The following is a 16,263-nucleotide window of genomic DNA, read 5'->3' on the forward strand; positions in this document are numbered from 1 at the left end:
TAGAAATGCGGCTGAGATCAGTTTCCTCATATACTTTAGCATTTTCTGCCTCCTGAGGTGCTGACAAAATTCCTGTTCCCTATGTTCAGGCATTACCAGTTAAAGTGGAGGCCCTCCTGGCATGGCCTACTGCTTTGAAATATAAAATAAATCATCTACATCAGCACTATTTTCTTCTATTATTTTTTAACTCTTCTTCCGAAAGGAGTCTGAAATCTCAGTGGTAAAACCTTTGTGTCTACTGAAATGCGGTTAGTTAAGGGAAAAGTTATGAACAAGGAGTTAATGAGGATTCAGTGTCTGCTGGCAGGGAAGCTGCTCAGATCTTCTGAATTTACTGAGAGAGTCAATGGAAATGGCAGTTGCTATGGAGGGGGAATTCTTGCTGGGATATCCTGATGGGTTTTATTTGCATGCACTTGGACATAACCGGGACAGAGCTAGTATAAATGCACAGTCCTTGTATCCTCAGGAGCACAATTCATCAGACGAATGCCAAAAGGACTTTGTAAACACCAGCACGCGTTTACATCTATGTCAGGTCAGTGTTTCCCTCCTCAGCAACTGGACTTCTTTTGTACAATCTCATATATAGATATAGTGACTTCAGAAAATTTCAATTTACAGACTAGAATCTCCACATGCAAAGTCACTAGCTCAGGGAAGAAACCAATATATGGTTTGTGTGTTATCCTTCTCGAAAGTGTACAGAGAAAAGACAGTTCAAAGTCTGGGATTAGTATCTCTGCCTAGAAGATATACTGTAAGGATCCATCTCAACGTGAATATGAAAAGTAATTGCTTTGGTTGTCATCATCCTCGCTGCTTAGGAAAGTAGCAGTTGGCCACCAGGGTAGCAGCAGGGGCAGCAATGGGGGCCCCCAGAGCATCAAGCTGCCTCTCTCCAGGCTGGGAGCATGTTGTCATTCAATTTATCTAGATGCCTGTGAGCTCTGTAAGAAGTAACTGACTGGCATGTTAGGCTTCTGCTGGTGGATTATTCTTTATTGCCTTGTTTGGGAAGCAGTACTGCTCAGCTTCCTCCGAAGTCTGAAAGGTTGCTTCCCCCCGGGATTCTGTGTTGCTGGCTGCTGCTTCTTCAGGGACAAGGGCTACTCTTACCTTATCCCCCAGTAAGGTGTGTGTTGTCCTTCAGATTCCTGTGTTTGCCACTACATTAGACTCAGGCTTTTTATTTCATGCTCTTGTTTGGTTTGGCTCTGTTCATGAAACTAGGTTTGTAACCAAGCAGGAGGGAACACATAAAAGCCTGCAAGCAAGAGAGGAGCTGATAAGGAAGCCTGGAACAGTCAATTAATCTGAGCTATATTGGAACTTAAGCTAGTGGCAATATTAGTTAGAAGTGGGTTGTGGTGGGCGCAAGACCTGTCGCTAAAACAAGTGTTGCACTTTGCAAAGCAAGTCAGACAGTGGAAGAATGACACAGAGATCTTGCTATACCCATGTTAACCTAAAGCTGCCTTTGAATTTAGAGGTACAATAATATTAAGTTTTTTTAAATAGTATGTGCAAATCTAAACCTGACAGGCATGCATGTATGCAGGCATGAGCACACATGATCAGGGCAGGTGAGGCAACAGAATTTAGTCTGAAGCTTTTTACCATAAACTCTAAGTCTCTGTTTCTCAGCAGCCCAGATCTGTAGTGACTGAAGGCCTGGCAAGGTTTGCAGGTGTGATATAGACCAGGAGGCTGAAAGATGGTACCACATAAGCGAACAATTCTTTTTTCAAATTAAAGAGGAATCACTTCTAAAGAGATATGCATCATCATTTATAGGAAATAATTCCATTTCTTTTTACCCATAAATGCTAACACAGAACATTATGGAAAGAAATAAAAAAAGTTGGGAGCAGTCTCCTGGGAATGGACTTAGTTTTGGTTCTTATGAAATATTTTCACATCTGAATATTTAAAATAAATTACTTAGGTAAGTGGTTCAGGACCCTGTACTTTCCACAAAACCATCTCCACACATCATCCCAGGTAACTAACACGCAGCATGTGGGTCAAGGCCTTCGTCTGGCTGTTTTGTCATTGATTTGTAAGGATCTTCCAAGGACTCCTTTACACACCCCATCAAGACAGCAGTTCAGGTTTGCCCAGAAAAGGGTGACCTAAATGATGTCTTGTAGCACTTGCTGAAAGCTGGTGCAAATGATCTCGTGCTTCACCGAAAAGTACATGAAGTATGCCACATGGTAGGGTGTGAAACAGACTAAAAGTGCCGCAAGGTTTGTCACCACTGTCTTCTCTGCTCTGGTGGTGTGTGTTTGGGGTTGTCTGGTTTTCTGTGCTTTCTCAAACACCCCATGGTCCGAACAGTGAAGATCATGACTGTTGTGCTGCCAAAGAAGGTAGTTTCCAAGGCGCTGAACAGGCCTGTGTTTTCCCACGTGTTCTTGGAGAAATTATGGAAGCAGGATGAGATGATGTGGCCCTGTTTATGCAGTTGTAGAGACTGTCCCAACTGAGGTGCCCAGGCAGACGACAGCATAGACCATAGCAACTTTCTTGGTGGATCACAGGGTGGGAGCCATGAAAGGGTGCCAGATAGCGATGTACTGGTCTGTACAGATAGAGGGAGATGGGGATGCTGCCATACATGTTTACAAAGTAAAGACTCTCCAAGGTGGAACAAAACACAGATCCCAAGTTCCGGTTGTCCTGAAGGTGGTAGGAAATTATTTTGAAAGTAGGAGTAAACAGCAAAGTATCCAGGAAAATAAGGACTATCATGTAGACTGTAGATTCTGACAGCTTTTAACCTTAAAAACAGGAATGACAGAACCATCACATTGAACTGCAGTCCCAGGGTAAACGTGGGGATGTACATGATGAGCTGGAATAGTTCCACAGTAACGCTGATATTGCTCTCGGCAGGGCTGTCATTCATATCTCTAAGTATGCTGGAAGAAAAGAAAATCACCTTCACCACAAGGAAGGATTCAGGTCACATTTAAGACCTAGTACAAAGGCCAGCGATGTCTCTGTGTGTCTGCAGACCTGGAGATGCTTTTTCCTCTCAGGCTGCTGTGTGCTGATTTGCAGCTCCCAGTAACAGGGAGCTGCTCAGTGCTAAGGGATCTTGGGGCAAGATTGTGCCTCAAGGAGGATTAAGACTTTCTGGCGTCCAAGCCTTACTTGCACCATTACCTGTTACCCCAAACTGTGCTGCCCTGTAATTTAGGCTAGGTAGAGTATAGATGTGACTGCACCATCCCCTTAGAGTCATGCAAACTCTTTGCAGAGCCAGGGTAGCAGCCCCTGATTTCTAGGATTACTTGGATTGTGGGGATGGAGGCAATTAGTTGGATCAAATTTCCTGATTCAAGTTATTGTATGAGACCTTGGGGAGCCCAGAGCATGAGGGTCCCCCGTATTTATTAATGTAAAGATCCCAAACAGTTGTTGCCAACCTGCACTCTCTCTTACCACCACTGGGCAAAGGACAGGTGTGATTACCTCTGGCCCCTCTGAAAATCTTACTAAAAGGAGGTAGGTGGAAAGATTCAAACAGGCTATTTCTAGTAGAAGTTAAGTCTTTAGAAGAAGAATTGAAATTTAAGAACCCAGCCCTTTGCCTAAACCAGCTGGACTTACTATGGCAGATAAATTTGTCTGTAGAGACAGGGGTTGCAGCAAACATGCAGCAGGTTTCTCCTCTGCAAAGATGGGCCTAAAAACATCAAGGTAGGGACCCTCTGAGCAGGGGTCATGAAGTAATTACGTTCTTTATAGGAAGGGTGCTGGTTTGATCCTGCCCTCAGACTCTTCTGATGAGGACCAGGAAGGCTCTCATTGGTTTCTGCAATGCTGGTCTCAGCTGGAATCACTTATAAATGCAAATGCACAAGAATACGTGGTCCTTTCTCCCAGCCAGTTCTATCACAGCAAATGTAACCTGTAAATAAAGCTTTTCAAAGATCTTTCTATCAGTCCACAGAAATTACTTTCGTCTGCTCTTCTATAATTGTTATTACTTTGACCTGGTGCCTTTCCTACACATGTTGCTGATTTTGATGCTGTTTTATTTCAGATTTGTCAACTGGTTGTCAACTGCGCAGTAGAAGTTCCTTTTCTGCAGATCAAGTCACTTCCCAAGTGTTTCAGAGGTAAGCTCTCCCGTGCTGTGGTTTGAGAGGGATTAGAATCAGGAAAATGGAAATTTGTTTCTTACTTAAAAAATAGCAGTTATTGTTAGGAAGCGAGAGCAGGTTGGTTGTTTGCTCCTTACCTGATGCCAGGTGAATGATTCTGTAAGTTACTAGTTTACATTACAGAAATGAGAAAACTACCTCCAGAAACTGAGCCTGATGAGAAGAATGGGGTGCTGGCAGGGCTGTGGGCGCAGGAGTGTTCCTCTGGTGGTGTCAGGTGCAGGTACCCATCTGCAGCTTCTGTCCTGCTTTAGCAGGTACAGTTTTTATTTGGGTACCTGCAGTAGGAAGTGCTTCTGGCTGTTTAAAGGACTTAACAGCCTCCTTCCCTGCACAGCACTGCTGCCTGTAAGGCATGGGGGTACACGGCTCGGGAGGGCCGCAACCCCGACAACAGCGCCTGCTCTGCTGCCAACTGTGATGGACTGAGGGAAGTTTGAGGGGAAGTAATGAAATTCCCTTGCCTAAATGAAAAAGGACAGGAAAGCCTGAGTTTGTGAAGTGCTTGGGGATCTGAGTGGCTGGAGGGGAGAAGTACCCCTTGTTATGCTGCAGGTTGTTCACTGCCTGGGTGTTAAACCGCCCAGCAGCCATGGGGCTGGGGAGTTTGTTTGGAGCTGGGTTGGGTCCCTGAACCTCCAGCTACAGGTCACCCATGGCAGATGAGGGATTACAATGATGACCTGGGCAGAGATACTGCTTGGTACAAGAGGGTAGCCTAGGCTTGGCAGCCCAATATGCTGCTTTCCTGCTGAGTCCCCTTCATCAAGTGAAGCAGTGCAAGTCTAATGCTGGGAAGGAACCATTACTGAGAGCCAAAGGGATGAGAAGTTAATTAAGGAATTCCTAAAAAGTAAATATTTACTTCATTGCTTCCGTAGGAGATTTCATTAGTCCTTTTTTTTTTTTCTTCAGAGGGGGGGAGGGGAGGGAGGGGAAGGCGGGTATGATAGTGTGTCTAGGGTCTAGAGAAAAAGTCTTTCAGTTTCTTACCAAGACTTTCACTTGAGAAAAATCTGGTTATGATAAAAAGGCTAGAGTCTGTTGTGTAGATTTCTAAACAAACAGAAAACAATGATTTAAAGCATAAATGCAAAGGATAGCTCTGTTCATTCTTAAAAAGTAATATGTAGACATGCTATAGGTAAAATGTGTTATGTAAAATGTACTTAGTTTTCAGATCTTGTAACAAGAAGAAAGCTTTTAAGGCAAGGTTTCACTACAATGAAATATTCTCTCTTGTCATCTTACCTTTGGGCTGTCTCTAGCTCTGGTTGTTGACTTATTCTCCTTCTCAGCTTGTAGAATTCTTGAGTGTTGTGGTTTTTTTTAAGGTGGTGGAGTATTGTGGCTTAGCCACTACAGTGAAGAGAATTAACTCTTTCTTAGCCAAAACCATCCCATGGAGTGAGCTGCATGCAAAGTAACTGCTGTTAAGGATGTCAGAAAGCACGAAGTGCTGTTGCTTTTCGTTTCATCACATATTTCCATTACATCAGTCTCTCTGTGCTGTGTCTGCATACATACACTATGTATATAATATCACACAGCTCATTTAAGGATATAAATAGATGGCTTTGTGGGGCTAGCATCTCTGTCACCCATTCAAAATAATCTCCACTAACAGAGAAGGAAATTATGGCCCTACAGCCCTTTCTCTGATTTTTTTTTTTTTCTACAAGACATGGTTTTATTGATTGTGCGTAACATCTGTGGGTAGCGTTAGCTGTCAAAATGTGCTTTAAGCTAATTCCTGAGCTATCGCTATCACTGCTTCCCTTTCCATGACACCAAAAAGGAAAAAGAGATCATTGATTTTCAGTGGTAATCTGATATGTTCACTTCAAGTTGGTATTTTGAAAAGCAAAGGTCACTCTTAAATCAGTTTATATTCCTAGGGAGCAGGGAATATACCTATGGAGAGTGTCATGCACTGATTTTGTTCAAGGGGGAATGGGCGGAAAAAAAGGAGTTATTGCCCATTGTGTATGTGTTTGCAATCTTCTTACTAAAGGCAGAAAGAAAGGCCAGAGGGTAGTTTTGCTTGGTCCTCAGCATACCCCTTAAATACCAGAACTGAGGATTGTATTGGCTGAATTCAAACTGTGCATCTGTGAAAGAGTTGGGGGATAGGAGGCGAGAGAAAAAATAGTTCTTGGGGGTTTCCTCATGGTGTTTTAGTTGAAATTACTCTACGAAGGTGTGAGTGAACAATACCTTATTGCATTCCTCAGCTAGGTTTCACTTCTGTGTATCCTGTGATGGTGGTGTGACCATAACTGCATTTTGGACATTAAAAAAAGTAAAACCCAAAAAACCCCACACAACACAGGCAGGCACCACTACCATGAAGAGACATTTGGGGCCCAAGCCAGCCTGGGTGGTAGGAACTGAGGCTGCCATAAGCATGGGATGTAAGCCCAGCTGCCAGAGTGCCCTCTGTGCTCCTGCCCCAGTCCTGGATTTGTGTGTGCCAGTCCTGATACAGCCGCCAGTGCTCAAAGGAGATGTTCTCTCTTCACTGTTCAAGGTTTTCCCTCATGCACTTGAAGCTTTCACTTCTCTCTCATTTTCTCTTCCATACTCATATTCTCATGCCACCTAAGTGCTGCCCACCCCTCCAGAGGCTGCCCAGAAGCATGCCTACCTGGGCATGCTTGCTGCAGAAAGCCCTATATGGCTACACATCTGGAGAAAGATGCTTCAGAAAGGGAAGGATGAGGAAGTGGCAATGCCAGCACTGGCATGTCATAGTCTGGCCACCACCAGCAGTTGGTCACCTTTTTGTTTTTTTTTTCCAGCAAACATCCTTGTGAGTTTTTTAGGGAGAGTTCTGAGGAGAAACGGCCAGGAAGGCATGCAGGGGGTACAAATGTGCTTGGGACAAGATGTGAAGGCTCCTCCCACTTCAGAATTGAAAGGGTGAAAAAGAATGATGCTGAGAGGAAAATGAAACTGAGCGAGCAGCATAATGGAAACGCTGGTATAGTCCATGAAGAACTGTCAGACTGTTGATTAATAGCTTAACTTGTGATGCAGGGGTGAGGAAGCTGTGGGCAGCCAAGGTACCTTTCTTTTCTCGCCACAGGCCCTACTCTGTGCTAATGGGACTTGACTTTTCACCAAGTTCCCAAGGCCAATTGTGCTGTCCCTTTTCTTGCAGACTGGGGAGAAGAGGAATGCACTCTGCAAACTCTGCTCTGTCCTTGGTGCCGCTGTGCTTCTCACCAATGCCACCAGCGTGTGAAGCACCTGCTGCTTCATGCAATTTCAGTTGATGAATGCATTTTGTTCCTTTTTTCCTAATGAAGGAGCTGTTCCACATGTATTTTTTGCTACTATTGGGATTTGCTAGTATATCGCTGCTGCCACACAGATGGCCTCCTCTTCAGGCCATGCGTGCATCCCTTGGTGGCAACCAGTGAAGCTCTGCTGATTCCCTGTGCTTGTCCTTGAGGCCGACCTTCTCCTTGCAGTGCTGGGCCATGCCATCCATCCCAAGGCACTGCCAATCTGTTGCTTTGCCCTGACACCTGACCGCACCGTAGACAGCAGTGCCACGGTCATGACTCTTCAGCTGTTAGTCCTGGCTTTCAGGAGGAGTGTCAGTATGGGGCTGGTGCTACTGAGATCCTTCCAGTTTAGGAGCTAAATCATTAACTATTGCACCACAGGGCTGTGCAGTGGAGACGTGGTGGTTTTTTTTATTGACCTAAATCAGAGTCTAACCAGTGAGAAAAATACTTGCTCTGCTTGAGAAGAGAGAGCATCCACTGCTGTGATCCCCTTGATTTCTTCCTTGATTTCTTCCAGATGCCCTTCAAGTTTTTTCCACTTTTCAGTTTCATTCACTCCCCCCCGCCTCCTATATCTCCAGGCCCCTGGATTTTTCTCTTTTTTGAAGAGCTGCTCTAGCTTTGTGCTGGGGAGGAGGTTTCGGAATCCAGCCAGAAGGAAACAGCAGGAGGTTGGGCAACATGGGCCACAACAGAGCAATGTGTGGAGCCTTGGAACGGTCCTGGAGAAGCTTTTACTGCTAGAGTGTGCTTGGTTAGGGTTGCCATGGTGGGCTGAGAGCATGTCTGAGCTCCTTGGTCCTGCTATGAGACCTCACTTGGGTGGCACCCAGGAACACCAGCCTCTCCCTGTGTGCCACCTGGGACACAGGCCAGGACGCTATTGGAGCTTGCTTCTGCTCGCCCTGGATCATGGGCCATGTACTCACCTTAGGCCACTGCAGTATCCCACCAGGGCTGCCTGCAGCCTCTGGGTGAGTCAGATCTGGGATGAAATGTCCCATCACCTAAATCCCATGGGTCTGCAGAGCCGTTTGTTATTGAGTTGCTCCATCTCGTGGCTACAGGGGAAATGAGAAACACAGCTTCAGCCCTCTGATGTCTCTGTGTCTATGTGTGGTTGGTCATCAGGAGGAACAGCTTATCCTGTAGCTCAGACAGCTTATCCCACAACTTACCTCCACCAACCAAGCACTAGACTCCTTGTCTTCACCAGTCTCTCTGTTTGCTCCACCATCCAGACTGTGTACAGCCCAGGAGTGATGAGAAAATGGAGAGTCAAAAGCTCTGATGGTGCTGGGCAGAGAAGGCCAAAGCACAGAAATAGCCGAAATGGAGCTTTTCTGTAGAGGAAGTGACCGTAAGTACTGCCTATGGGGTGCTGGCGAGGCTGGGAGGCCACAGCCAGGAAGCTGCTGTGAAAAGTACAGAGGTCTGACCCCAGGCAATGTCCTCACTGGTGTTTTGTGTCCTCTGGACCCTACAACTTGAGGGAGGCACCAACCAAGAGTGTCCCAGTGGAAAAGGGTCCTTTCAACACTGAGGAGCTAAATCTGCTGCCTGGGAGACCAGGTAGGCTGATCCTCTCTTTGAGACCTGACATATTCAGTTTTGAAGTGATCTAGTATTTGTTGAGAGACACGTCTCAGTTTCTACAGAGAAATCAGCTGGTGGTGTTCCTGTGAGATTCCTGAGGCCAGGTCAGCAGGGTGGATATTTTCTGTGTCAGTGCTCTGAGATTGGTGGAATCTGAAACTGGTGAAATGTGAATAAACTCCAAGGAAAACAAACTCTTTCTCCCAAATCTTCTGCATTCTGATCTGAGGCCCAGGCAATTCAGGCATTCATTCCCCTACATCCTTATTCTGCTGGCTCTCAAGCTGCAGCACCAACAGCGACAAGTTGGTGGAGATCTGTCTCTTTTGTTGCAGATTTTGCACTTTTAGTTATTCTCTGACTCCCCAGAGTATGTGTTCAAGCAGGACTTCTGCACCCCAGCTGAGGGTCCTGCATACCACATCACGGCATATGCTTCTTCCCAGCCTAATGACTGAGTCATTTTGACATTTCTAAGGTATTTTTATATATTCTTTTCCTACTCAAACTATTAGCTACACTGGTCTTCAACTCATAATTACCTTTTAAAGACTTGAGACAGCATTTTCATAAATCAGCTATTTCCCAACAGATCATACAAACCTCCAAACCATAAGACCCTCCCCTTTCCCCTGGCATGATGAGACAGGCACTTCAGTTGCAATTTTGCAAGGTGAGGAAAAAAAAAATCAGTTACTGAATATGATCAAGGAGATCTCATTTTATTTTTCACAGTGCTGAAGTGCATGTACAACTCTAGGAAAGCAACTGTATAACTGGACCTCCTTTCCAAAATGCACTCATACACATTTTGAGGCAAATGGGCTGCTCACATAGCCAAGGAACTGCATCTTTCTGGGGTATGCCCTGTGGTGTCTAGGAGAATCTTGATCAAACCCACATGGTTCACAGCTCCATTTCTTCTTAATAGGAAAGGTCAGTTTTCCTTGCCTCGTTTCTGGGGTCTGTGTAATGGCACAGCATGTGTGTATGAGAAATTGTTAGGCATATTTATGGCAGCACGCATGGCAGGTTCATTGAATGTCATTACAAGAAAATAATGAAGAAGAACATAAGAGTAATTTTAGGTGAGAAAAGAAGTGTTTCTAATATGGCATCCTGCCTTTGACTGAATGCAGCAGTTGATGTTTAGGGGAAGAGCATAAGAAGCTGTGTTCCTGTTGCTGACAGTATTCTAACAGTAAGCAGTTTATGATCAAGTTTTCCGTATTTTCTAAAGTCTGCCTTAGGTTCCAGACTTTCCTCTTCCCATATCTGCCAGTGTTTTTCTACTGAGGCCTTACAGATATATGCCATGTGTTGGACACGATACGCACTTCTCTATTTAGCAGACAATTCTAGCATCTTTATGCTGAAAATACCAAAAATGTTTTATCCATGTATCTTCAGTGTTTTAGGGAACTTGCTGGATATCAATGAACCATATTACCTAACAACTGCTTCTTCAGGAATATGTAAAAAAAAAAAAAAATTGCATGGTACTATAACTTAAATTTTCCAGTAGAGGCAGTTTGTTTCTTAGAATTGCTTAACAGAAAAAGCAGGTAGGTTGCCAGCTGAATCACGGTTTCTGGTCTTCCTAAAGTAGCAGAAGTTGAAAGACAGCAAACCTCTGAATTTAGATAATTAACATGAAAAGATGAATTAGTTAGAAATGCAGTGATGGCAGTCAGAATTTAGGAACACTACTTTTCCCTGAATTTGTATTGATAACATATATTCCTCAAAGGAAATATTTTTACAGAATTACACATTTCCAAAAGACTTATTTGGGGGGGATGGAAATGGAAACATTAAAAAAATTTTTTTTTATTAAAATTTATTTTGCTTTCTCTGTATCCTGCTCTATTACTTCATTATGTAAACTGTGTGGACCATTATTGTGCCAAATGTCAACTCATGGTCTACTATAACAGTAACAGGCCAGCAACAATGCATATGTTTATTATATCATAATGTACTAGTAAGATTTAACTTCACTATCACCAGAGGTATCACAGAGGCTTTGGCTGTTAATGAAAACCCCTCTCTTCTTGTTTTATGCATAATTGGACACGTCAGTTTGGTGCTTCACTAACCTTACAACCTGTTCATCAAATATTATCTCTGCTGAGCATTGTGCTGATGAGGTGTGGTGGTTGCGGTGCCTTACCACACCGCTTTTAGGGGGATTTGGGTGTCTACACAGGACATGGCAATACACCGTGGCAGGCTTGCCTTCTTGATACTGTCAAGTTTGGGGTTTTCTGTCCTTTCCTAAATGTAACTGTTCTTGTCACGCTGGTGGTGTAGGTAGGGTCTGTTATCTTTTCCAATTTACATGTGGGGGATCAAAGCAGATATAAGCAAAAGGACTTACCAAAGGCGATATGAGACACCTGCAATGGAGTGTGGTTTCCCAAATCCAGATACCTCTCTCCCAGTAGCAGCACACTATTTTTGGGCTGTTCCTTCCTGGGGCCCAGCTCCCTGTCTGTAGCCCAGGAGAGACAGCGTTGCATCAATTTTGTCTGGATGTCCACACCCCTTCCACAAGTCCTACATTCTTCAGAAATAATTTGTATGTCTGCCCTCTCATATTCAGAATTAACTGTTCTCAGTTAGTAAGGGTTGAAACTATGATGAAACTATGTAGTAACATGCAAAAGAAGTAATCAAGAATATGACAACATGGATTTCATGTCATTTTCGATATATATGTGATCACTTAATCTGAATCTTTCAGTCTTTCTGTTTAATTTCAATAACATTTTAGTTAGGGTGAGGCTGTGTGTATGTGATAAAAGCACAGTGTCTCTGCAGTTATACTCTGTGCAGATTTCAGCAAGGATTAAGACAAGAATATCTTTCTCTCCCTCCTTTTTTTTGTAGCTGAACTCAGGAAGTGGTGGCCTTTGCACAGATCTTGCACTATTCTAAGTGTATTCATGGTATGATGTTTGTGCAGAAGCACTTACCATTTATTCACCTAGATTATGAAAATTTCCTGAGCACTGATAAATCATAATTTCTTTTTCCATTATTATTCCTTTTAAGATGATGCAGCTTAAAGGAAGGATCTGTACTTTTAAATATTTAAGGTTTTGGCCAAGTGTCTCTTGTGCATTTAGCGGAAGGCTTTCTTCTTTTTACACCCTGCCTTGACTTGCCTGCGCAATTTTTCTCATGACATGCACGGGTGCTAAACACCAGTTTGGTTACTCTAAAGCCTATTGCAGTGCTGCTGATGGTTTTTAGACTGCTTTTAAGCAGTGGTATTAAGCATTTGCCTTCTCCTATGTGAAATATATGTGCGGCATCCCACATGTCTCCAAACCATAGAAAAGTCTGCACGTTTTTGTTTCCTTTTCACACATTTGTAGTTTGCTTACCTTTGATACAGTAATTTAAGTGTTGGTTTTTTTTTTTTTCTTTTGAGGTGCTGTTTTTTATAGCGTTGATTGCTAACAGTGAGAAGCTTATGCAGAAGGAAGTCCATTCCCTCATTCCTTTCATGTTCAGCTGAAAGGCAGAGGAAGAGGAAGACTTCTCATGGCTTTGTGTCCCTTGTCATTGTTACCATTTGACATTAGGTACCTTTGCAAGAGCTACCTTCTGAGCTGCTCTCTCTTCTCAGAAGAGCTACTGTGCAGTAACTGCATTCGGGTACAGAAAGGGAACCCTGAATCTGCAGCCCTATTTTTAACACCAGTCCCTTTAAAAGCTGTTGACTAATACAATAGAATAGACTATTTCAGTTGGAAGGGACCTACAATGATCTAGTCCAACTGCCTCACCAATTCAGGGCTGACCAAGTTAGAGCATGTCGTTAAGAGCATTGTCCAAATGCCTCTTGAACACTGACAGGCCTGGGGCACTGAGCATCTCTCTAGGGAGCCTGTTCCAGTGTTTGACCACCCTTTGGTAAGGAAATGCTTCCTAATGTCCAGTCTAAACCTCCCCTGGTGCAGCTTTGAACTATCCCCACACGTCCTCATGCTGGATACCAAGAAGAGATCAGCACCTCCCTCTCCATGTCCTGTCCTCAAGAAGCTGAGAGAGCAATGAGGTCACCCCTCAGCCTCCTTTTCTCCAAACTAGACAAGCCCAAAGTCCTTAGTCGCTCCTCACAGGGCATGCCTTCCAGCCCTTTCACCAGCTTTGATGCCCTCCACTGGATGCATTCAAGGAACTTCACATCCTTCTTAAATTGTGGGGCCCAGAACTGCACACAGTACTCAAGGTGAGGCTGCACCAACGCTAAATACAGCCAGATAAGCACCTCTTTTGACCGGCTGGTTATATTGTGTTTGGTACGCCCCAGGATGTGGTTTGCCCTCTTGGCTGCCGATGACCACGTGGACATCTTCCCATTGCCTGGTACCGAGGCTGATGGAAGGAGAGGTCCCTATGGGATGGGACAGAGAAGAGCCCTTCTGTGGGAAGTCAGGAAAGGAGCCAGGGACCCTGATGCATGCATTGGCCAGGACTTTGCAAGCCCGTTTGTGCAGCAGTCGCTGTCTTGTTCCTGCCCTGCAGTCTGGCACCAGTGCTTGTTGTAAACCAAAGCAACGGACCAAAGTGCCCTAAGAAGCTGGTCAACCAGCAGCCCTGTGGTTTGACACTGTGAATAATCCCCTCAGTGTTGGTTTACCTATAAAATGAGGAATGTGCAAGATTTAATGTTTGTGGGGCAATACGAACAGAATAGTTTTGCTGTCATTTTGTCCTTAGACAAGCATTTGTCGAACCACATTCAGGACATAACCAGTAGACTTAAAAGTATGTTCAGAAAAGCACTCAGCAAGTGGCATGTTTAATCCTCTGAGCCCCTCATACTGCAAAGTCTGGGGAGAGAAAGGTTTGAGCATTGTCTGAAGAAATAACCTTTAAATAACCTGATTTAAGGGAAGAAGTTCTTTCTAATACCTGTTGTTTTGCATCCTTGTAGTGTTCTATTGAATCCTACTAAGTTCCTGGCTTTGAGACAAGAAGAAATGCAATTTAATAGAATGTGGGTTGGGGTTTGGTTTTTTTTTTTCTGCCTTTGTTTTTTTTCCCACTGTGGAAGTGGTGATTTTCAATCACATTTGCAGGTAAAGGCTTTCCATATTATTGCTTAGGCTGATATTTCCATTACGCTTTCTTGCACCCCTAATAGTTCTGTAAGGCCAAATTTAGGGTCATTTTTTACTATTTTTTCTCTCTAAGAAAGAACCCTGTAGAGCTGCAAGAGGCTGCTGCAGACAGGAGCGATGGAGCCTCTGCTTGCTGTCTGCACATACTATGGGGAGAGACAAGACGTAATGGGAGGGAAAGGCAGAGGAAAGAGGTTTGCTGGACTTTTTACCTTTTTACAGTGATTCAGCTGAAATTGTGAGGGATTTTTTGCCCCTATGTGCTTTCCTTGTTTTTTCCATCTGTCCTCACTGCAGGTACGTACAGGGTGTTCTTGCCCTGCAGAACGAGGGCAGGGAGAAGTTCATGCCACCTGTACTCTAAGGTAGCCTTTGTATCTATAGATAACTGTATGCTATAGTATGTACGCATAGCCAGATATGTAGTCCCTATAGAAAGAGGCCCACATGGCGCGTCAACCTGGGTTTCTACTAAACTAAGGGAGAGCCCCTGCTCCTTCCCTCTCCTTCATGCCATCTCCCCCCTCCTGTTTCACTGGCCATCTCTTGCTTTTCTCAGAGGTTGGTATGTGGGGACTAAGGCTGCACCATTCTGTGCCTTTTTTGTTTGTTTGTTTGTTTGTTTGTTTTTCTGCACCTTCAGTGAAAGGTTTAAAGGGCTTTTAGTGGACAGCATTTGCTGTGAGTTTAAAAATGTCTGTCTTCCTGCCTGAAAATGGAGCTTGTTTAACTGCTAATTTTGTATTGTGATATGAGTACACTTCAGACTTCTCACATTTATTAATTCTTACTGAAATCAAATTCATATGAATAAATATAACACTGATGAAGTTGTTACAAGCATTTATCAGGCCACATCCTTTTCCTGTTGTTTTCCTGGTAAGCAGTTCTAAAGTCGAGTATTTAAACATTTTAGCATAAAATTTCTCTGATCTTGAGCATTTCTTTATAAATAACCACAACCACTGAAGAAGAACTAACAAGGGCTATAGCTTTGATGCTGATTTAGCAGTCAGGCTTGTGATCTGAATTAAAGGGGGAGGGGGAGACAATGTTAAAATATTTTTTTCTTTAACTATAGGAATTTTTTTTTTAAATATTCCTACCACAGTTCAGTTTTTGCAGAGTTGACAATTGGTTCATGTTTTGCAGTGGTGACACCTAGTTCTTCTGAATAAATTTTTCCAGGATCCAGAATATTGTTTCTTCTATTCCTTTTGTATCTCATAGATTTGTAAAAAGTTAGATCAAATTTGAGGTCAAGATGAGTCCAAGCTGCAAAAACTGCAGTTTAATTGCATATACATAGACTGCCACGTTTTAGCCAAATCTCTTCCTGGAACTCTTCAGAAGGAAAAAAGAGTAATAATCCTAAAGTAAGTATTTATTGTGCTTGCTTTCTCCTTCTTTTAACATGACCTGGTTTATCAAACTAAGAAATATTGACTGTTTCTGTGTAGGCGAAATCTTGCTTTTGATTCTGGATTGAGGAGAAAGGTATGTGCTTGGAGGAAAACCCATGCACACTAATTTAATCATAATTCCCCCACAAACAAATGGACGCACTATATAATTGTGGCTTACCACTGTTCTGCTCGATAGCACCTTCCGCACCAATGTCCAAGTGGGTCCAAGTGACCCCTGGCAGAGGAAGCTGCTACTCAGCAGGACAGAGATTTACAGCCTGGTCCTAACAACACGTAAACAACAGGCTAGGAAAAAAAAGAAAAAGAGGTGCGGGATGCTGTTGTAAAAAAATTTGTATTTGTTACCTTGATGCTGGTTACACCACGACACTTATTTTTGTATGCACTGGAACCACAGAGTGAATGTGAGTGCTGGGTTTTGTTTTGCCTTCAGCTGAGTTTTCACAACCAGGTTGTACGTTGCCATGGCATGTAGGCACAGAGGAAGCACAGCTTGCCTTTAGCCCCCCCTCCAGCTTGCAGGGTGTCCAAGGGCCAGTTGCTGCCCAACAGAAGGTCAGGAAAAGCAGGCAGGCCCCCCCGTGCTGGCTCTGTGGGAGCCTAAATATTGCCACCTTGCGCCTTC

At 43.8% G+C, this 16,263-nt stretch overlaps 1 pseudogene; it reads right to left on the bottom strand.

Moving 5' to 3' along the window:
* Nucleotides 1–1,872: 1,872 nt before the first annotated feature.
* LOC142059520 (G-protein coupled receptor 55-like) lies at nucleotides 1,873–2,917 on the bottom strand (annotated as a pseudogene).
* Between the last annotated feature and the right edge of the window lie 13,346 nt (nucleotides 2,918–16,263).

Source organism: Phalacrocorax aristotelis, chromosome 7 (assembly GCF_949628215.1).
Source record: "Phalacrocorax aristotelis chromosome 7, bGulAri2.1, whole genome shotgun sequence".
Taxonomy (NCBI): domain Eukaryota; kingdom Metazoa; phylum Chordata; class Aves; order Suliformes; family Phalacrocoracidae; genus Phalacrocorax; species Phalacrocorax aristotelis.